This window comes from Pseudophryne corroboree, chromosome 2, assembly GCF_028390025.1.
Source record: "Pseudophryne corroboree isolate aPseCor3 chromosome 2, aPseCor3.hap2, whole genome shotgun sequence".
In the NCBI taxonomy this organism is placed as follows: domain Eukaryota; kingdom Metazoa; phylum Chordata; class Amphibia; order Anura; family Myobatrachidae; genus Pseudophryne; species Pseudophryne corroboree.
Genome location: NC_086445.1, coordinates 902057996 through 902078094, shown reverse-complemented (window position 1 = coordinate 902078094; position 20099 = coordinate 902057996). Strand labels below are relative to the sequence as shown.

Below are 20099 nucleotides of genomic sequence, written 5' to 3'. Positions count from 1 at the left end.
CCCCTCGCTGCGTAATGCTGGCTAGACATCAGAATGACCCGCATCCGATGTGAGTCATATCACGATTTCCCTTCAACCTCCTGGCAGTCCCAGACACACGAGTGACACACACCGTGCTAACGACCCGTTGTTAAACAATTGATTGTGAGCCTCACAAAAAGAAGTCCAGGGAAATGCCACTCAAAATTGTACGATGCATCGTATGTGCATGCACATATGATCTGTGGATGTAACATTCGACCCACAGGGATGTGCATTGCATCGTAATCTTACCCAAAACATGCACAGTGTGCACAAGATGCATCATATGAGGCATCAAAATCGTACATATTACACCCAAAAATATGCGATATCGACCTAGTGTATGGCCAGTATAACCCTAAACTTCCCTCCTCATAGCCTAACCCTAACCTTCCCCCATTAGTGCTTAACCCTACCCCCCTTCTTTGTGCCTAAACCTAACCCTCTCTCCCCACAGCCTAACCCTGACCCCCCTCCCTTGCAGCTAAAACCTAACCTCCCCTCCCCCGCAGCCTGATCCTAACCCGCCCCAGTATACTTACGATCCGGATTCAGGCATTCGGGATTCTAGCGCTGGCATTGGGATCCATGTTGGGAACCCGGTGATGGTCTTCTGACCAGTGTTGGGATTCCGACTGCAAGCATCTCGAATGCCGGTGTGCTGACCGAATCCCAGTCAAGGTGGGAGCAGGCATCAAGACAGAGGGAATAGAGATGTAATGGGTCAGGGGCAGTGTCAGGGAGGAGAGTATAAGAGAAAGGCGCGGGCTTCTTCCCTGTTAGTGATGGAGTAGATAGGCAGGGTGGACAGCCAGTTGTAGACAGGTAGGGATGATAAAGGGAGGAGGTGTCCTGGTAGACAGCATAAACTATAGATAGGAATTGGTTAGCAAAAAGGAGTGTAGAAAGAGAAGTGTGTAAGGGAGGAGGGGGTGCAGAGGAGGGTGCTGAAGGCAGAAAAGAGTGAGCAGGGTTTGGAAGATTCTGAGAAAATGAAAATAATTAAAAGGACTGCAGGAAGACAGACAGTGAGGAGTTGAAGACGTTAAGGTCATATTTGAAGTGAAGGAAGTTGCCACTAGATCACTACTTCCTCCAGTGGCGTGCTGCAGAGCAAAAGCATTTTTAGAGATAGTGGGTGAGTTTGGAGTGCCAAGATTGGAGTTAAAGAGGAACAACTGTGGCAGCAGAGTCTAGTGTAGAAGTCAGGGTGGAGTTGTACAGCGACAGAGTCTGACCAGTGTAGTAAAGAAGAGAGATGGATGGAGAAGTAAGTTCAGTGAGGAGGAAAACAGGATGTTCATGATGCATTTGGTTTGGGAGAGTGAAGAGGTGACAAGGTAAGAATAATGCATAGGGAGATGATGGTTGGAGACAGTGGGGTAAATTTACTAAGGTCCCGATTTTGACCGAGATGCCGTTTTTTCTTCAAAGTGTCATCTCGGTAATTTACTAAACTCAAATCACGGCAGAGATGAGGGCATTCGTATTTTTTTTGGAAGTAGTTGTAAAACAATACGAATGAATACACCATCGGTCAAAATACGCCAGCAAATTAGTAGAACTCGGTAATTTACTAAAAAGTGCAAATCTCCAAAGAGGAAAACACTGCCGTGAAAAATTACAAATTGCAAAAAAGTGCTAAAAAAAAGCAGACCTGCTTTTTATATTCGTGATTGCATAGGCATGCAGGGATCCATGAGATCCGTGCATGTCTATCAGTGGGAAGGGGTGGGAAAGTGGTTTTTTTCCCCAAAAAAAATTGCGTGGGGTCCCCCCTCCTAAGCATAACCAGCCTCGGGCTCTTTGAGCCGATCCTGGTTGCAGAAATATGGGGAAAAAATTGACAGGGGTTCCCCCATATTTAAGCAACCAGCATCGGGCTCTGCGCCTGGTCCTGGTTCCAAAAATACGGGGGACAAAAAGTGTAGGGGTCCCCCGTATTTTTAAAACCAGCACCGGGCTCCACTAGCTGGACAGATAATGCCACAGCCGGGGGTCACTTTTATATAGTGCCCTGCGGCCGTGGCATCAAAAATCCAACTAGTCACCCCTGGCCGGGGTACCCTGGGGGAGTGGGGACCCCTTCAATCAAGGGGTCCCCCCCCCAGCCACCCAAGGGCCAGGGGTGAAGCCCGAGGCTGTCCCCCCCCCCATCCAATGGGCTGCGGATGGGGAGGCTGATAGCCTTTTGTGATAATGAAAAGATATTGTTTTTAGTAGCAGTACTACAAGGCCCAGCAAGCCTCCCCCGCATGCTGGTACTTGGAGAACCACAAGTACCAGCATGCGACGGAAAAACGGGCCCACTGGTACTTGTAGTACTACTACTAAAAAAATACCCAAAAAAAGACAAGACACACACACCGTGAAAGTAAAGATTTATTACATACATGCACACAAACATACATACATACTTACCTTATGTTCACACGCAGGTCGGTCCTCTTCTCCAGTAGAATCCAAGGGGTACCTGTTGAATAAATTCTACTCACCAGATCCAGGGTCCCAGGGTCCGCGGGGCAACCATTTGTAATCCAGGTACTTGAATAAAATAACAAAACGGATACCCGAGCCACGAACTGAAAGGGGCCCCATGTTTTCACATGGGACTCCTTTCCCCGAATGCCAGAAACCCACTCTGACTTCTGTCTAAGTGGGTTTCTTCAGCCAATCAGGGAGCGCCACGTTGTAGCACTCTCCTGATCGGCTGTGTGCTCCTGTACTGAGTGACAGGCGGCACACGGCAGTGTTACAATGTAGCGCCTATGCGCTCCATTGTAACCAATGGTGGGAACTTTCTGCTCAGCGGTGACGTCACTTTAGGTCAACCGCAGGGCAGAAAGTTCCCACCATTGGTTACAATGGAGCGCATAGGCGCTACATTGTAACACTGCCGTGTACCGCCTGTCAGTCAGGACAGGAGCACACAGCCGATCAGGAGAGTGCTACAACGTGGCGCTCCCTGATTGGATGAAGAAACCCACTTAGACAGAAGTCAGAGTGGGTTTCTGGCATTCGGGGAAAGGAGTCCCATGTGAAAACATGGGGCCCCTTTCAGTTCGTGGCTCGGGTATCTGTTTTGTTATTTTATTCAAGTACCTGGATTACAAATGGTTGCCCCGCGGACCCTGGGACCCTGGATCTGGTGAGTAGAATTTATTCAACAGGTACCCATGGATTCTACTGGAGAAGAGGACCGACCTGCGTGTGAACATAAGGTAAGTATGTATGTATGTTTGTGTGCATGTATGTAATAAATCTTTACTTTCACGGTGTGTGTGTCTTGTCTTTTTTTGGGTATTTTTTTAGTAGTAGTAGTACTACAGGTACCAGTGGGCCCGTTTTTCCGTCGCATGCTGGTACTTGTGGTTCTCCAAGTACCAGCATGCGGGGGAGGCTTGCTGGGCCTTGTAGTACTGCTACTAAAAACAATATCTTTTTATTATCACAAAAGGCTATCAGCCTCCCCATCCGCAGCCCATTGGATGGGGGGGGGGACAGCCTCGGGCTTCACCCCTGGCCCCTGGGTGGCTGGGGGGGGGACCCCTTGATTGAAGGGGTCCCCACTCCCCCAGGGTACCCCGGCAAGGGGTGACTAGTTGGATTTTTGATGCCACGGCCGCAGGGCACTATATAAAAGTGACCCCCGGCTGTGGCATTATCTGTCCAGCTAGTGGAGCCCGGTGCTGGTTTTAAAAATACGGGGGACCCCTACTCTTTTTGTCCCCTGTATTTTTGGAACCAGGACCAGGCGCAGAGCCCGATGCTGGTTGCTTAAATATGGGGGAACCCATGTCATTTTTTTCCCCATATTTCTACAACCAGGATCGGCTCAAAGAGCCCGAGGCTGGTTATGCTTAGGAGGGGGGACCCCACGCAATTTTTTTTAAAGTTTTACAGTGTTTATTTAAAAAAAAAAAAAATGAACCCCAGCACGGATCACACAGATCCGGCCGAGATTCATTGTGATAACGTCGGCAGTGTTTTGCTAATCACTGCCGTAAAAAACGGGAAAAAAACACGAATGACATCGACATCGGAACAAATGAAAAATCCGAATACGACAGCTTAGTAAATTAGGCGTAATAAATTCAAAAAGTTGCAGTTTTACACTTTCGATGTCATTCGTGATTGAACTTTGACCTGAAACGGGAAAATACGAATGTTAGTAAATTTACCCCAGTGAAGGGTAAGCTGAAGTCAGAGATGTCTCTGGGAGATAACTAGATTGAGAGTGACCACTCGAGTGGGAGAAGGTCCATTTGGTGAAAGAAGAAGAAGAGAGGAAGAGAAGGTATGTGGCAACAGCATTAGTGGTATTGTTTATTGGGATGTCAAAGCCCCTAGGAATATGGAAGGAAGATCAGAGTAAAGAAAGTGGGAGGCAAAGTTATCTAGAAAGTGTCAGGCTATATCTTCTTTAGTCAAAACATATTTATAAACATAACTAAAAACTTATACTCTCTGTATTATTAACTGGTGCCAGGAAAAGTAGACTTGCCCACTCATCCGGAATTTCTCCCACAGCAGGGTGAAGTGAGCAAATCCAGCATGATATGACGCTATTTGCGCTGAATTGCATCATCATAGTCATGCCCCCCCCCCCCCCCCCCCCCAATCCTGGCTGTACAATGCCAGTAATCACATCGTTGCATAGACATGGGCGGGAGTGGCTATGGTGATTCAATCCCACTGCCACGTCCCTGAACCACTCCCTTTTGGCTACGGTGATTCAATCCCTCTGCCACGTCCCTGAACCACTCCCTTTTGTGCATCATGTTTCCACACTGACCCTTATGTGTGTACCCAGAAAGTTGACAACTATGAAGAATAGATACCTAACTTTAGTAATTATAAAGAAGGTTTGAAAATTAAATATTTTCTTTTAGGGTTCTGTTTTGTCCAGGAATGGCACATTCTCCATATTCTGTCAGCAAGTGGGAATCTGTCAATGCTTCTATGTGTCAGCCATGATATAAGCTTCACTGTTTTTGCCAGCACTGAGAAGAGAAATAAATATCCATTTCTTTGCAGTGTTCTTTACCATAAACCGCGCAGCTGTGAAACTGTTGACAGTTTTTTCCTTTTCCCACCCAAGCCCATGTTTGCCCAGGATGTAGACACAGTGCATCCAAGCAAGTGAATCAGATTCCCAGTTAAAGAAGTGGTCTGCTATTCTTAGATGGCGAGGAGTCGTGGGCACATATTAATCTTGTAAAATTTATTGGAAAGCTAAACATTTAATTTGAAAGAGGTGTTCCCAGAGTGACAAGCAATGAGTCATTAACTTTCCTATTCCACACTTGTGACTTGAAGGTGGCATTCTAACACTTATATGTAAAAAAAGTGGTGACACACGTGTAGATTGCTATGTATGGAGACACATTTAGAAAAGTAATAACTTGACCATTCACATTGCGTAAATTAGCCCGTTGTAAGTGTACTACATTTGCAATTCACCCTCTCTTTATGAGGCAGAATAACTTTCATTTATGTATTTATGTGTATAGTATAAACCTGCTTAATCCATGCTGTGATACCTGTGAGAGACCAAGTTACCATTCTATAATGACGCCGTGCCATGCCATACCATACCATTCAAAACAGGCTAATAGTGCAGCTGTAATTTGGAAGCCCACACATGGGCTCATTTCAGACATGCTGCGCCATTCCACCTACACTTCCCATATGGATATACCCCCCCCTCCCCGAACCACCACCACCACCCGTCCTCTTCTCTCCGAATTTGTATTTATTTATTGAATAGACTCTTTAAATAATGTTTTTTAATTAGTGCAATAATAAACAATGATGGAGGCACCAAGGATTTGATATACTTGTGCCAGCATGCACTGTGCTCCCATCATTAATTAATATTAATTAATAATTAATTTACTAATAAAATAGACCTTGTAATGTTATATAGTTAATTTAATTTGATATAGTTCATTTCATTTTATAATTCAGTATTGCATTAACCGGAATAGTAAAATCAATAATTGTGCCCCCCACCCCCATTCACCCCCGATATAGTACAGTGTATGAGCAATCCTCCAGCCAGTCACAACTCTATTTTCTGACGATTTTGGAACTGGCAACTTATTACACACAAAGATTTGTATAACATAGTAACATAGTTAATGAGGTTGAAAAAAGACAAATTGTCCATCGAGTTCAACCTGTAGAATATATCTTACACTATTCTGTATGTAACTGTAGTTTAACTTAAATGACTCCAGGTGAAGTTATGTTTTTAGTCTAATTGACAACTATAATTTGTGCTGTTACTAAAATACATTCATTTTAAATGCTCGGATATCTTTTTCAGTTATAAATTTATCTAATCCATTTTTAAATATATTGACTGAGTCCGCCATTACTAACTTCTCTGGCAGAGAATTCCAAATCCTTACTTCCCTTACTGTGAAGAACCCTTTCCTTCATTGGGTATGACATTTTCTCTCCTCTAACCTCAGAGGATGTCCGTGTTTCCTGTGTAGAAATCTCTCAATAAACAATTTGCCTGTTAGCTCCATGTATTGTCCCTTTATATATTTGTAAATATTAATAATGTTTCCTCTTAGACGCCTCTTTTCTAGTGTAAACATATCTAACCTAGTATGCCTTTCCTCATAATCCAGTGCCTATAACCCCTTAATCAATTTTGTAGCTCGCCTATGAACCCTTTCAAGTTCTAAGATATCTTTTTATAGTGTGGTGTCCAGAACTGTACACAATATTCAAGATTTGGCCATATCAATGATTTATACAGTGGTAGGATCACACTCTCATCCCTTGTCTCAATTCCCCATTTTTGCTTATACATGCTAATATTAGAATAACGAGTTGTAGCAAATTGTGTTTGAATATCATGATGTTTTTGTGATTTTTCAGTCATGTTAAACTCCAATAAATACATCTAACGCAAATATGATACTGTATTTTGGTGAAACATTTGCCAGCCAGAGCAGAGACGTGAGAGCTGCAGGGGGATTAAGCTATTCACAGTTATTCACATTTAAGTAAATGTGTTTACAGTATATTTGAAATTTAGCAATTAAATTAAATTTTTCTATTTCATCCTCAGCCAAAAACTGCAACCAGCTTCTAAAATATGGAAGCAATTCAAGGTCTGAGAAAATAACTGTTACTTCAAGACACTGTCAAATGAAATATACTTTTCCAAATGCTACTAGGATGACAACACATGCTTGCAGGTAAGACGTGTTCTGCAGACATTAATAATCCTTTGCAGAATGTGTGGAAGCAAATAGGATGAATTTGCAAGTAGCTATGTTCTCTTCTATAACACTAGCATCACAATTAGTTCAGTTGTCTAATAAGCTTCAACAAATACAGATTGAGTATCCCTTATCCAAAATGCTTGGGACCAGAAGTATTTTGGATATGGGATTTTTCCATATCTTGGAATAATTGCATACTGTACCATAATGAGATATCATGGCGATAGGACCCAAGTCTAAGCACAGAATACATTTATGTTTCATAAACACCTTATACACACAGCATGAAGGTAATTTTAGCCAATATTATTAATGACTTTGTGCATTAAACAAAGTGTGTGTACATTCACACAATTCATTTATGTTTCACATACACCTTATACACACAGCCTGAACTTCATTCAATACAATATTTTTAATAACTTTGTGTAGTAAACAAAGTTTGTGTACATTGAGCCATCATAAAACAAAGGTTTCACTATCTCACTCGAAAAATTCCATATTTCGGAATATTCCGTATTTTGGAATATTTGGATATGGGATACTCAACCTGTAAAAGATATTGCAACCAACTGTAAACAAGATGACCCCTGAAGATTTCGAGAGGGACACTGGGTACAGTTGGGTGCATACTAAGGCAAACACACAAGCAGTAAAAGCTAGTATCCAGTTATACAGGGATGTAGATATGTGATTGGCGGTCAGGAGATGTCTGCACCGGTAAGTCATACCCAACCCATTATACAAACTCAAAAATAACAGTACAAGTGTGTCTATGTTATCCTGTAGAACCGTAGGATGCATAAGCACTGGATATATGTGTTGTTACACTGTGCAGAAATGGCAATACTGTTTGTACTCAACTCTGTTAATGTTACGTTTATTACATTATCTACAAATAGAGTATTGAGGTTTGATACACAAGAGATAATAATGTCTTATTCATAAAAGACATAAAACACATTTATCATAAAAAAAATAATAATAATAACGCTTCCAGTTCTGTTGTTTATTCTTTTAAAATTAAATAACATTTATTTTTCCTATGAAAATGACAATTAAGTATTTAATTTAATTGATAGATCTGATATAGCTGTGTTGTGATTGCATGAAGAACTATCAGCTGGTCCACCAATTAAAAGAAGCTAGACATCTAATTAAGTCACAGTTATGCAAACGGGATGCGGTCAAGATGCCGCCGGACGGAATCCCGGCGGTCGAAATACCGACGCCGGAATCCCGACCGCCACAATCCCGACATATTCTCCCTCCGTGGGTGTCCACGACACCCATAGAGGGAGAATATAATAGTGTGCCGAGCGTAGCGAGGCACCGTGCCCGCAGCGTGGCGAGCGAAGCGAGCCCGCAAGGGGCTGCGTTACGCTCACCACCCCTGTCGGGATTGTGTGGTCGGGATTCCGGCGTCGGAATTTCGACTGCCGGGATTCCGACCGGCGGCATTTAGTACTGATCCCATGCAAACGCAGGAGCTCATTCAGGTGGGATCGCATTTCGCAATCCAACCGCAAACATTACAATGATGATGCGGGCGCAGGTGCAGGGGGGCCTGTCTTGCGCATGCGCCCGCATTTAAGGGAGGGGGGCGGCAACGCTTCATTTCCGAGGCAGAGACGAGCGTTGAGGGGGGTGGCGGGGGGGGTGAAGGGAGGTTAAACAGTGCAACCGCAATTTCAGCGTGGTCACAGAGGGGAGGGGAGGGGTGGGTGGTGGTTAGTATGCTGGATGGCCTTGCCCTGCGGTGGGAGGCCCCCAGCGTGCAAACAAAAGATTTGCAAATTCTGTTAAAAAGCCGAATTTGCAATCCTTACTGAATAGGTTCCTTACTCTGCTGGCAGTCATTATCATCTTCATCATGTATATATTCCCACATCCCGCAAAGCATCTGCACTAGAAACCTACTTCTGAGTCACAAATACGAGAACAAACCTTACAGTGGGGTTTGAAAGTTTGGGCACCCCAGGCAAAAATTCATTTTAATGTGCAAAAAGAAGCCAAGGAAAGATGCCAATAGGCATCAAATTACAGATTAGACATTCTTATAACATGTCAAAAAAAGTTTGATTTTATTTCCATCATTTACACTTTCAAAAGAACAGAAAACAAAAAATGGCGTCTGCAAAAGTTTGGGCACCCTACAGAGTTAATACCTTGTACTGCCCCCTTTGGACAGCTGAGACCTGGCAGTGTCATGGATCGTTCTCAATCATCGTCTGGAAAGACCAGGTGATGTCAGTCTCAAAATTTTAAAAGCCCAGACTCATCTGACCTTGCTCCAACAATCAGCACCATGGGTTCCTCTAAGCAGTTGTGTAGAACACTGAAACTGAGAATAGTTGACACTCACAAAGCAGGAGAAGGCTATAAGAAGATAGCAAAGCGTTATCAGATGCCCATATCCTCTGTTCGGAATGTAATTAAGAAATGGCAGTCATCAGGAACAGTGGAAGTTAAAGCAAGAAAAATATCAGACAGAACAGCTCGCAGGATTGTGAGAAAAGCAAGTAAAAATCCACGTTTGACTGCACAATCCCTCCAGGAAGATCTGGCAGACACTGGAGTTGTGGTACACTATTCCACTAAAAAAGAGATACTTGTACAAATATGGTCTTCATGGAAGAGTCATCAGAAGAAAACCTACGTCCTCACCACAAAAATCAGCGTTTGAAGTTTGCAATTGAACATATAGACAAGCCTGATGCATTTTGGAATAAAATTCTGTGGACCGATGAGGTTAAAATAGAACTTTTTGTCCTGAATGAGCAAAGGTACGTTTGGAGAAGGAAGGTCACAGAATTTAATGAAAAGAACCTCTGTCCAACTGTTAAGCATGGGGGTGGATCAATCATGCTTTGGGGTTGTATTACAGCCAGTGGCACAGGGAACATTTCACGAGTAGAAGGAAAAATGGATTCAATAAGATTCCAGCACATTTTGGACGCTAACTTGATGCCATCTGTGAAAAAGCTGAAGTTAAAGAGAGGCTGGCTTCTACAAATGGATAATGATCCTAAACACACCTCAAAATCCACGGTGGATTACATCAAGAGACGTAAACTGAAGGTTTTGCCATGGCCTTCACAATCTCATGACCTCAACTTAATTGATAATCTATGGATAGACCTTAAAAGAGCAGTGCGTCACAGACAGCCCAGGAATCTCAAAGAACTGGAAGACTTTTGTATGGAAGAATGGGCGAAGATACCTCAAACAAGAATTGAAAGACTCTTGGCTGGCTACGAAAAGCATTTACAAGCTGTGATACTTGCCAAAGGGGGCAGTACAAGGTATTAACTCTGCAGGGTGCCCAAACTTTTGCAGACGCCATTTTTTGTTTTCTGTTCTTTTGAAAGTGTAAATGATGGAAATAAAATCTAACTTTTTTTGACATGTTATAAGAATGTCTAATCTGTAATTTGATGGCTTTTGGAGATTTTTCCATCTTTCCTTGGCTTCTTTTTGCACATTAAAATAAATTTTTTGCCTGGGGTGCCCAAACTTTGAATCCCCACTGTATGCTTGCCTTCCCTCACATGTACTGTCTCTCCAGGCGCAGACAGTCGTAAGTTGAAGATATACAAATATCTTGTTTTGGACGTATGAGTACGTTTTGTCCAACTCTAAATGAGCCCCATTTACTTCTGCAATGTCATCGCCAGTAAGGAAAATCCATTTTGACAGTTAAATTATTAAGAACATAATACTCGTCCAGCAGAATTTGCCCAAGTCTCCTTTAGTACTATATGTTGTAGTACTTATTGAAGGATAGACAAATGTACGAGGAGGAGGAGGATTTATAAACCTTGTCAAAACTAACTTTAGCCAGTTTAGGTGTGTCTTAATGTTCCAAATTGTATCATAGTCATATAATGAAGTGACAAGCACATGTACTAATAGGCTATGTAATAATTCCATGTACAGTTGTTGGCCCAGTCTTCGGGAGATTATTAGACTCTTCAGAGAGTCGGGAAGAGTCAGAAGTATGGCTAAAGTATTTACAGTACATTCCTATTTGACAATGCAAGTAGTATGAAAGTGGCATGGGCAATTATACTAGATCCATTTCCACAAATGACAGCGATTGGATTAAGGGCCTAATTCAGAGATGTATGCAATGTTACAGCAGCTGCCTCTCTCCCCAGCTCAGCACACAGCATCTGAGCAGCATGTACTGGGCTGGGGAGAGAGGCTGCTGTAGTGGTAGTCAGGTCTCTCTCTCTCTCTCTCTCTCTCTCTATCTCTCTCACTATCCGTCTCTCTGCAGCGGGAAAGGGGGAGAGGGTGGCAGTGGGAACCAGACCCCCTCCTGCCCCCAACCCCCCCTTTCTCAAAGCCATGTATACATATTTAATAAGTAGGACAGCTAACAGTGCCTAATGCCTCACCTGCCTAATTGGAAACTCACCGCTGGCGGCATGAGAAACAGGAGCAGGAATCCACTCAGAAGGTGCCTGCAGAGCCACCAATCTCTACAGAATAGAGGCACCGTATGCATGTGCACTCATTGGCTGACAGTTTGTAGGCTGCAAAAGCAACATAACAACTGAAGGAATAGCTGAAGATTTCTGTGGTGAGGATCTGCGCCTGATGATCTTTACACTAAAGTCAGGTCTGTAAAAGGCTCAATGAAAAAATAATAATATTACACATATTTACATTTTCCCCAATATTTTATTATGAGTTTCACTTTTGTGTCTTGTAATGTATTATTATATTAGGCAAATGTACCTATAAATTTCTTTTTTCCTAGGTGTAAAGGGTTTCCCACTGAAAATAAAGGGCTGGTGTCCACCAGCTCTGTGAAGATGTATAAGACAAGTTGCTTTGCGTAGAGAATAATGCTCTGGGCCTGTAAAGTGGTCTGTGTGCAAATCACCATATGGCTCTGCAGTCTGGAGAGCTGCAGAAGTGTGTCTTTACTACTTGCAAGTCAAAGTGAATGATGACAGAATCAGCACTTCCCGTATAACAAGCACTACCTGTATGATAAGTGGATGGCAATGATGCAGTCCACATACAGCATACATCTACACAGCCCTCTTGTCAGAGGGGAACATCCCATAATGTATGTGACTCCCCTACTACTTAGGGCAGTATTCAATTGAAGTCGGAACTGCCGTCTAGTCGGAAAGACGTCAGTTTCCAACTTTTTTAGGTTGAATCATGATTCGACCTATTCAGTGGGGCTGCCGTTTTTCCGACTTGTCGGAAAACACGTGGATTGGCGGATTTGCCGCGGATTCACGTGTTTTGTCGGATTTGCGGCCAAATCTGACAGGTTTCAGTTCCGTTTTCGACAATGTCAATCCGATTGGCATTGTCGAAAACGGGCAAAACCAGTCGGATTTGCCCGCAATTTAAATACTGCAGTGTCGGATGCTCTCCATCAGAGGGGATCCGACATGCATTGAATACTGCCCTTATTCTGCTATTGCTTGTAAAAATGGAGCATATGCAGAAAAAAGTTACATAAAATCACCCGCTGTGTTTGCATTTCCTTAATATCTGATATAGCCACTCTCTCTCTTATGGTATAGGGTGAGGATACGAAGTAGCAACGTGAAACCTTTGCATCATCCAAACTCCTGTATACCTGTGACACTGTAATAATATGCTGGACATTATTTATCATAGTTCTGTAAATGACTGAGATTCATAATGGTCCTTTGCTTCCTCTTTGTAAACACCTGCATGTCAAATTTCACGATGAATGGTTCAGAGTCCACATGTCTACTCACGCTGATTTCTCTGCTGGCTTTCTGAAAAATGTGATCCAACTTGTTTCCCAGATGTTCCTACAATGAAGTCCAAGCTACTTCTTCCTCAAAGAGTTTATCTTGATAGTTTTCACTGCCACTGACAATGATTTCCTGTTGGACACATTCCACTAATATAGCCACAGAAGGCAGAGTGATCAAAGCACACACTCACAACTAGCTATTCCTTTCTATCTATCTGGTCATCTTTGTTTTAAGTTAAAAAAAATTAAAAATAAAGTAAAATTATGTAATAGTGAATTGTGCTGAGTTCATATCTGGCATATTCTTTATATGTTTAAAAAAATAAAATGTGCTTTAAGATTGACAATCCATTATTCACTCTATTGAATGAGAATTGAAGCAGATACAGCTGTAAGCTCTCATTACTGAGGATAACGGGGGAACCAGCATTATCTGTTTCTTTCCTCATGTATAATAATAGACACAATCCACTGCTCCTCTTTTGTGGATCTATTCATCAGTATTTGGAAATGAAACAAGGAAAATTATGTAGGAAATGTTCTACATTTCAGTGTACAATAGGAAAATAGATGACGTTTCCAGTAATGAACACAAATGTACAAGCACTCGGGCAAGTCAGTGCAGACCAGGGCCAACTTAACAGCATAGCAGGCCTTGGGCAAAACAATGCATTGGGGCCCCAGCCGCCCCAACAAATCCATTCAAGGGAATTAATAAAAAATTGTTTTTATAACATGCACCATATCAAAACTTGCTTCCATACAGTGAATAGCTATCAGCACTTTGATTGGTGGATGGATCGACCAGTCAGCATAGTAGAGATTGCTGCCTGACAGCTCTGATTGTGTGACCATTACCCGCCTCCCCCTAGAATTGTGGTGCCCTGGGCAGCTGTCCATTGTGCCTATGTGTTAAGATGGCCCTGGTGCAGAAACGTGGTCTGCAACTCTAGCTTTCTCTCCTGGTTTCTTGATGTTTACTTTTGTTGAATCTTATTAGTATTACTGTGGGAGCAATTGTAATTTCCACCCTCCACACCTGTGCCTAATTGCTTCCAAAAAAAGGCGTTTCACAATTTTTCATATTTAACTCCATGAAGGACAGTGAAGATAATTTATGAGAGTGCAATAGTGCCGCACAAATGCTGTTTGGAACATCACATCTACATAATTTTTTGAGTCAATATAATATTGTCTGCAAGGAAAGAATTGAACATCTTCTGAAGGGAGGAAATGGAGCATACTGGGTTAAACTAACAAAAAAGAAAATGCAAAGGTATTTGTTACAAATATAGGGCACTCTAGTCAAAAACACAGTGTAAATGTACTGTATGATTAAAATTCCATTTGTATTATGTATATGATAAAGGCAGCGGAATTGAGGATGCAGGAACATATGCCGAAGATTTCTGTCCTATGAGTATGCTTGTGTAACGTTTAATACAATTTTTTCATCACAACAAATCCTGCAGTGCCGCTGCCTTCCTTGGATTATATATGTACAACTTTACGGAGGGCACCTGGTAACATATATTATTTGGGAGTGCCAACATTACATACCTGATATATATAGATATATACATACACAGTATATCCTTCCAAAATAGCGGCACTCCAACCATATAATAAGGCTTTCTGGTAATCAGCTTATAGTCAATATTTCAAGGATATGATAAAAATGCCAATACATTAGTGCATTGAAACGTTGACTATAAGCTGACCACCAGAAAGCCTTATTACAGTGTATGCTTGGAGTGCTACTATTGGGCAAGTTACTGTGTTATGAGGAGGGGGGAAGAGAGAGAATACACAGACTGCACACAGGGGGTAATTCCAAGTTGATCGCAGCAGGAAATTTTTTAGCAGTTGGGCAAAACCATGTGCACTGCAGGGGGGGCAGATATAACATTTGCAGAGGGAGTTAGATTTAGGTGGGTTATTTTGTTTCTGTGCAGGGTAAATACTGGCTGCTTTATTTTTACACTGCAATTTAGATTGCAGATTGAACTCACCACACCCAAATCTATCTCTCTCTGCACATGTTATATCTGCCCCCCCTGCAGTGCACATGGTTTTGCCTAACTGCTAACAAAGTTCCTGCTGCGATCAACTCAGAATTACCCCCACACTACACAACACACACATACTATACATACATACACACATATATATATATAGTACACACATACTGTATCTGGGGATACAGAGGGGAGACACTGCGTGCTAATTGTGACTTGTGAGGACATAGGAGAGCTGCTGCTGTTGCTGTGCATGCGCAGCAGCTACCACTCTCTGCCGGCTGGCTTGACTGCCAAGAGTTTCCTGCAGTGGTAGCGGTCGCAGCTTTTCCCCAGTCATCGGGTCGGGGGAAGGAAGGGGTGGAGCGAGCACGAAGGCAGGAGGGGGAGGCAGTACAGGACTCAGACATGCGGCTCCACTACAGCCCCCACCTGGCAGATCGGACCAAGGGTGAGCATGGAGCAGCAGGTGTCTCACATTCCTCCCGGCCAGTGCAACACACAGCCTCCTGGCTGTCATTCACTATTTCATTCCGCTCAGCGTTATCGCTCCTCAAGTGATGCCGCCCATAGGCAGATGCCTAAAGCTGCCTAGTGGTGGCGCCAGCCCTGCTTGGATTCTACCAGCCTGTGGCACTGCTGAGGTGTTATGGAAGACCAGGATGCTTCAATAGTGGCCTTCAGCTCTTCTGCATTGTTCAGTCATATGTCTCTCATCTTTCTCTTGTCAATGCCCCATAGATTCTCTATGGGGTTCAGGTCAGGCGAGTTTGCTGGCCAATCCAGCACAGTAATCCCACGGTCATTGAACCAGGTTTTGGTACTTCTGGGAGTGTGGGCAGGTGCCAAGTCCTGAGTACATTTACTGCTTAGAGTCTCCAAAAAATGTAGATACTTGCTCTAAGCAAAGTACACAATTTTTTAATAGGCGCTAATAGATGCCACCCACGTGTAATACAATATTAAATTGTGTAATGGCGGTGACACTCACTACCACAAAAAGAGGAGCTGACCCGCAAAAAATAGCAATATAGCCAAAGTAGTGGAGCATTATCAAACCACACACTGATAGTTCAGATCAAATTTAATATGAATTATAAACACTCATAAATACACATATAAAATATTCATAAAATAGCAGAATAACAATACTAATTCCTCAATGATACACAGGTTGAGTAGCCCATATCCAAATATTCACAAATACAGAATTTTTGGAGTGAGAGTGAAATAGTGAAACCTTTGTTTTCTGATGGATCAATGTACACAAACTTTGTTTAATACACAAAGTTATTAAAAATATTGTATTAAATGACCTTCAGGCTGTGTGTATAAGGTGTGTATGAAACATAAATGAATTGTGTGAATGTACACACACTTTGTTTAATGCACAAAGTTCTTAAAAATATTGGCTAAAAGGACCTTCAGGCTGTGTGTATAAGGTGTATATGAAACATAAATGCATTCTGCACTTAGACTTAAGTCCCATTGCCATGATATCTCATTATGGTATGCAGCTATTCCAAAATACGGAAAAATCCAATATCTAAAATGTTTTGTTCATACGTTTGTAAATCCAGTCATAAGGATACAGAGACATGTGAGTTCACTGCTGTGCTGTTTTTATTCCATCACCAACTCCAGACACACTGCACACTGGACCACCCACTTCCCAGCATCCCCCTGGTCCCAGGGACCATCACTGAAGATTCAGGCTTACACAGATTAGTAAGGGAGTGTCTACAAATATTAAGCATTCTAATACACTAACATCACATCTTCTTTTCTTTAAAGATAAGCCCTGTACGCTTCAATGCAACAATTAACAACGTCATATTAAGAACATCATCTAACACGTTTCAATGAGTCTCTCAGGTCTGCGTATTTCCCTTTTGGGTCTTTCATACACAGTCTGTGTTTCATCTACCATGTTGGACCTTTCTAGAATCGAGGTTTGTTCACCATTATGAGGATCATCATACATGTCAGATGAAGGCTATTCTTCAGTCATGTTTTCTTCATTATGGTTAGGTTGAGATCTTAAATCCACCCGATTTCTTCTTACTTCCATTCCACGCTCTGTACGTATAGTATAAGATCTTGGTGCTACTTGTGCTTGCACAATACCTTTCTGCACCCAAATACCTTTCTCATGATCTCTGAGACGGACTTGGTCACCCGATTTTAGATCAGGTAAGCTTTTTGTTCGCTTGTAATGGAACAGTTTCTGTTTCGCCTGTTGATGTTCCTTACTCAGTCTGACCAACGCTGAGTTATATGTATTAAGCAGTTCATCATGTATCGGGAGATTTGCTCTAATCCTCCTTCCCATCAGCATTTGTGCAGGAGAAAGTCCATTCTGTAAAGGTGTACTGCGGTAGATTAAAAGACTTTTGTAGAAATCTTCTTTACCTTCTTGAGCTTTTTTCATTAGACTCTTTACAGTTTTTACTGAACTTTCCACCAACCCATTTAAGCGTGGATAGTGGGGACTTGACGTAGTATGGACAAATTCCCAGTCATCAGCAAATTGTCTAAATTCAGCACTGGAAAACTGAGGACCATTGTCAGTGAACACTTCCATAGGAACACCATGCCTTGCAAAGATTGACTTCATGCAATTGATTACGGCTTTACTAGTAGTTGTATGTAGTGTCTTCACCTCAGGGTAGTTAGAGTAATAATCAGTCACAACAATGTATGTTTTCCCATTACAATCAAACAAATCTGTGCCAACTTTCTGGTACGGTCTCTCTGGCACTGCGTGAGGACTCAGTGGCTCGACTTGTTGTTTCGATCTATACGTAAGACATAATTCACATGTAGCTGTAGTCTGTGCTATGTCTTGGTTCATTCTTGGCCAATACATAACTTCACATGCTCTCCGCTTACATTTTTCTTCTCCTAGGTGGCCTTCATGTATCTTGCACAGTATAGTTTTTCTTAGTCGTGCAGGTATGACAAACCTATTGCCTTTGTAAATAATACCATCGACAACTGTAAGGTCACTGCGGTACATCCAATAATCATGGATAGACAGCGGGCACGCATGTTTTTCTGCTGGCCAACCTTTCAGAATGATATCTTTCAACACTTTCATTGTGTCATCTGTCTCAGTTTCTTTCCTAATCTGTTCTTGTCTTACAAGAGACACTGGTAGAGAAGCTACGATCAAATTAACATAGGCTTCTATCTCTTCATCCATCAGACTTTTGGAACCTTCACTTTTGTAGACAGCACGAGAAAGTGTATCAGCAATGTACATGTATTTGCCAGGACAGTACAGCAAATGTACATCATATTTCTGTAGTCTGATAAGCATTTGTTGAATTCTCATGGGACAGTCATGTAATGATTTAGTCATGATAGCTACCAATGGCTTGTGGACAGTTTCCACTGTAAATGTTTGACCATACACAAACTGATGAAATCGCTCACATGCATATGTGATCGCTAGAAGTTCTATTTCTATCTGAGCATACCTTGTTTCAGCACTTGTCAGTGCTCTTGATGCATAGATTACTGGTTGCCATGTATCCTCATGTTCTTGTAACAGCACTGAGCTTAGGCCAAATTGTGAAGCATCTGGTGAAATTCTTATTCTTTTCGCAGGATCAAAGAATTTTAGCACTGGTTGCTCTGTAATGATCTGTTTCAAGTTTTGCCAACTCTCTTCTTGTTCATGTGACCACATCCACTCGTTATCTTTGTCCAACAACCATCTAAGAGAGGCTGTTTGTTCAGAGAGTTGAGAAATAAACTTTCCTAAGTAAGTAATAATTCCTAGGAATCTTCTGACGTCGTCTTTGTTGTTAGGACGTTCCATGTTCACTATGGCTGATATTTTCCTTGGGTCTGGTTTTACACCTTGATCCGAGACCACGTCGCCCATAAAGGCAAGTGTATTCACGCCAAATTCACATTTGTCCTTGTTTAGCTTTAGATTCACTTTCTTGACAAGTTCCATTACTTGTCTCAATCTAGAATCATGTTCTTCCTTTGTAGATCCCCAGACAATAATGTCATCCATCATTGTTTCAATACCTGGAATATGTTCACAAATCATGTGTATCTTTTTGTGATATACTTCTGGAGCAGACAATATTCTATATGGTAGTCGAAGAAATCTGTATCTACCTTCTGGTGTATTAAATGTACAAAGCTTTGAGCTGGCCTCATCTAGCTTCATTTGCCAGAATCCTGAAGATGCGTCCAATTTACTGAACCATTTTGCTCCCGCAAATTGCGACATGATTTCATCTCTGGTTTGTAGTTGAAATGTTCTCGCTTAATAGCTTTGTTTAAATCTCTGGGGTCTAGACATATTCCGAGTTGTCCATTTTTCTTTTCAACAATTACTAAGGAGCTTACCCATTCAGTAGGCTCATCAACTTTCTGTATCACACCCAAGGCTTCCATGCGATTTAACTCTTGTTTCAGTTTTTCTCTCAGTGCAAACGGCACTTTTCTACAGGGGTGTATCACTGAAGAAACTTGCGTGTCTATATTTATTTTATGCTCTCCAGGCAAACAACCTAGACCTTCAAACAAGTCTCTGTATTCTGTAAACATCGATTTGCAGTCATCTTCTACTTGTGATGTCACCATAAAAACTTTCTTTAGCAAGCTTAGTTTCTCACAGGAACTTAATCCTAGAATCGGTTGCACATTTTTATCCACAATCAGTAGAGATGTTTTAAACTGTTGTCCCTTATATTTCAGTGTCACTAAGCATGTACCTTTCACAGGAATTTCCTTCCCAGTGTACCCTGTAACTTTCACTTTGGCTGGATGAATTTGTTAGGGTCTCCTGCCCTGTGCTGCCACGTCGTCATGGCAACCGGGAGACAAGTGCTAGCGGAGTAACCTGAGCGCAGCTGATACTCCGGTTCGTTTCTTTTGCTGTGCAGTGGTTACAGGCTCTGTGCACGGCAGGGGATCCGGTGCTGGTTTTTGTGCTCACAGTCTGTGAGGTCTGAGTGGGGCGTGGACAGCACCTGCTTTATAAGGCCTCTTCTCAGGTTAAGCAGATGCTGCTGAATCTTTGTTGGTTAG

The 20099-nt window shown here is 42.2% G+C and overlaps 1 protein-coding gene across 1 annotated transcript in view; it reads right to left on the bottom strand.

Annotated features, from left to right (window-relative positions):
* COL26A1 (collagen type XXVI alpha 1 chain) overlaps nucleotides 1-20099 on the bottom strand; it is a 783134-nt gene that overhangs the window by 698722 nt on the left and 64313 nt on the right. The gene's annotated exons all lie outside the window — the stretch shown is intronic.